The sequence below is a fragment of the Callithrix jacchus genome, chromosome 7 (genome assembly GCF_049354715.1).
Source record: "Callithrix jacchus isolate 240 chromosome 7, calJac240_pri, whole genome shotgun sequence".
Lineage (NCBI taxonomy): Eukaryota > Metazoa > Chordata > Mammalia > Primates > Cebidae > Callithrix > Callithrix jacchus.
Genome location: NC_133508.1, coordinates 64,174,117 through 64,177,532, shown reverse-complemented (window position 1 = coordinate 64,177,532; position 3,416 = coordinate 64,174,117). Strand labels below are relative to the sequence as shown.

The 3,416-nt window shown below is 48.4% G+C and overlaps 1 pseudogene; it reads right to left on the bottom strand.

The window, feature by feature from the left end:
- Nucleotides 1–821: 821 nt before the first annotated feature.
- On the bottom strand, nucleotides 822–2,389 carry LOC128928279 (large ribosomal subunit protein uL11 pseudogene; annotated as a pseudogene).
- Between the last annotated feature and the right edge of the window lie 1,027 nt (nucleotides 2,390–3,416).

The following is a 3,416-nucleotide window of genomic DNA, read 5'->3' as shown; positions in this document are numbered from 1 at the left end:
AAAATATAAAAAATTAGCTGGGCATGGTGGCACGTGCCTGTAGTCCCAGCTACTCAGGAGGCTGAGGCAGGAGAATTGCCTGAACCCAGGAGGCAGAGGTTGCAGTGAGCTGAGATTGCGCCATTGCACTCCAGTCTGGGTAACAAGAGTGAAACTCCATCACACACACACACACACACACACACACACACACACACACACAAAGGAAAGATGATGCTTACAATTAGCTTTCTGTTTTCAGAGGCCACTTAGAAGAGAAGAAATTAGAGGCAGATAAACCTGTGTGGGAGTTGCTGCAAAAATCCAAGAGAAAGATGGGGGTTGAGGGATGAAGAGGAAGGGATGCATCTCGGAGAAGCCAAGCAGAGCCTGGGGACTGATTGGTTCCAGTAGACAGTGGAGGGAGGAGTCCAAGCTGATGTCCCAGGCTTTTGGCCTGTGTGCTCCAAAAGGAAACCCAGTAGTTAGGCTTTGTGGGTTTGTTTGTTTGTTTGTTTTTATTTTTTGAGACAGGGTCTCACTCTGGCTCCCAGGCTCCCAGGCAGGAGTGCAGTGGAGCAATCAGGGCTCACTGCAGCCTCGATTTCTCCCCAGGCTCAGGTGATTCTCCCACCTCAGCCTCCTGAGTAGCTGAGACTACAGATGTGCTCCACCATGCTCAGCTCATTTTTTGTATTTTTTTGTAGAGATGGGTTCCCGCCACATTAGCCAGGTTGGTCTGGAACTCCTGGGCTCAAGCGATCTGCCTACCTTGGCCTCCCAAAGTACTCAAATTGTAGTCATAAGCCCCACACTCGGCCTTAGCTAATTTTTTTTTTTTAACCAGTTGTTAAATGACCTTTATTGAAATATTTTCCTTTGTGCTTCTTAACTGGCTGGGCATTCCACAGCACCACTGTTGATGTCATGAGGGTGGCAGTCATCAACATTACAGCCCACAGACTGGGCAGTCCCCAGGATCTCTTTAATGGTTCCAGAGAGTTCTCTGGCTAAAGATAGGTGCCGCATCTGTCGAGCCATGTTGACAATCTCATCAAAAGTGATATTCCCGCTGTGTTTAATGTTTTCCTGTTTCTTTCTGTCTCTTGGTGGTTCTTTGAGGGCTTTGATGATCAGGGCAGAGGCAGAAGGCACCACCTCAATCTGGGCCTGTCTGTTCTGAATGGTCAGTTTCACTGTAATCCTCAGGCCCTTCCAGTCACCTATTGCCTTGGCAATGTCATCACCAACCTTTTTGGGAGACAAACCCAGGGGCCCGATCTTGGGGGCCAGCGCAGAAGTGGCACCAACTTCACCCCTAGTGTACCTCAGCTATATGACTTTGATCTCGTTGGGTGGAACTTCGGTGACATGGTGGAGGCGGCTGGTGTCGGATGAACCCGGATTCGGGATGACCGAAGACGGCCTTAGCTAATTTTAAAAACTATTTTAGAGATGGGGTCTCACAGGCCGGGCGTGGTAGCACACACCTGTAGTTCCAGCTACTCAGGAGACTGAGGTGGGACCCTGGGAGGTTGAGGCTACAGTGAACCCTGATTGTGCCATGATACTCCAGCCAGTGCAAGAGAGTGAGACCCTGTCTCAAAAAAAAAAAAAAAAAAAAAAAAAAGGCTGGGTGCAGTGGCTCATACCTGTAATCCCAGCACTTGGGGAGGCCAAGGCAGACTGATCATTTGAGGTCAGGAGTTCAAGACCAGCCTGGTCAACATGAGATATGGGGTTTCCCTATGTTGCCCAGGCTGGTCTTGAACTCGTGGGCTCAAGCAATCCTCCTGCCTTGGCCTCCCAAAGTGCTGGGATGTCAGGCATAAGCCACTGTGTCCAGCCCCAGTAATTAGTTTTTAACAACACATTGGTCCCCCCTAGTCCCCTACCATAACTCAGCTCCACATGTGGCCCCTGCAAAACTCACTCCTGGAAGGTGCTTTATTCTTCTCCAAATACTCTTTTTTTTTTTGAGATGGAGTCTCTCTCTGTTGCCCAGGATGGAGTACAGTGGCACAGTCTTGGCTCACTGCAACCTCTGCCTCCCAGGTTCAAGTGATTCTCCCACCTCAGCCGCCTGAGTAGCTGGGATTACAGATATGCCATCACACCCAGCTAATTTTTGCAGTTTTTAGTAGAGACAGGGTTTCACTGTGTTGGTCAGGTTGATCTCAAACACCTGACCTCATGATCCATTCGCCTCAGCCTCCCAACGTGCTGGGATTATAGTCGTGAGCCACTGCTCCCAGCCCCAAATACTCATTTATACTCAATCACCTATTCGTGTATGTATTTATCTAACATATATGGAGCACCTACTGTATGCCAGGAGCTGGGGATACGTCAGGGCACAAACTAAACCTGTGTCATTAGTGAGGTAATGGTTATAGCCAGGAGTCTGCATTTGAATCCTGATTTTGCAACTCATTTGTGGTGAGTCCTGGCTCAGCCTCCAGGTTGCTGTGACTTCAGATGAGTGAGTGAACCTCTCATTATCTGTTTTCTCATCTGTAAGATGGGGATACTAACCATACTCACCATGCAGATTAAATGGGTTAAATGGAAAGTCCTGGTCCCTGGGTCAGCATTTGACATGAGCTATTATTAGAGTTCACATTTTAGTGAGGATCCAATTGCACAATTAATTATTTAATTTATTATTAATTTTTTTTTGAGACAGAGTCTTGCTCTGTCGCCCAGGCTGGAGTACAGAGGTGCTCACTGCAACCTCTGCCTCCTGGGTTCAAGCGATTCTCCTGTGTTCAAGCGATTCTCCTGCCTCAGTCTTCTGAGTAGCTGAGACTACAGGTGTGTGACATCGTGCCTGGCTGTTTTTTGTATTTTTAGTAGAGACAAAGTTTCATCATGTTGGCCAGGCTGGTCTTGAACTCCTGGCCTCAGGAGATCTGCCTGCCTCAGCCTCCCAAAGTTCTGGGATTACAAATGTGAGCTACCACGCCCGGCCTATTTAATTTAAATTTATTTTTATTTTTATGAGTGAGACAGGGCCGCACTCTGTCACCTAGGCTGGAGTTCAGTGGTGCAATTACAGCTCACTGCAGCTTCCTCGACCTCCCAGGCTCAATCCATCCTACCACCTCAGCCTCTCGGGTAGCAGAGACTACAGGTGTATGCCACCACACCTGGCTAATTTATTTTTTGTACAGACAGGGTTCTGCCATGTTGCCCAGGCTGGTCTTGAACACCTGGCTTCTAGTAATCCTCCCACCTCAGCCTCCCAAAGTGTTGGGATTACAGGCCTGAGGCCTAACACTGGTCAATTATTTAATTATGTTCAACCGTGATAAATACCACACTGCTGTCTTTTTTTCTTCTGAAAGTGTCTCCAGCTGGAGGTGAGAGAAAGTTTCAGAGCAGGCGGTGGTCCTGCTGAGCTGAGCTGAGCTGAGCTGAGTGATTTGGGGCTGGCC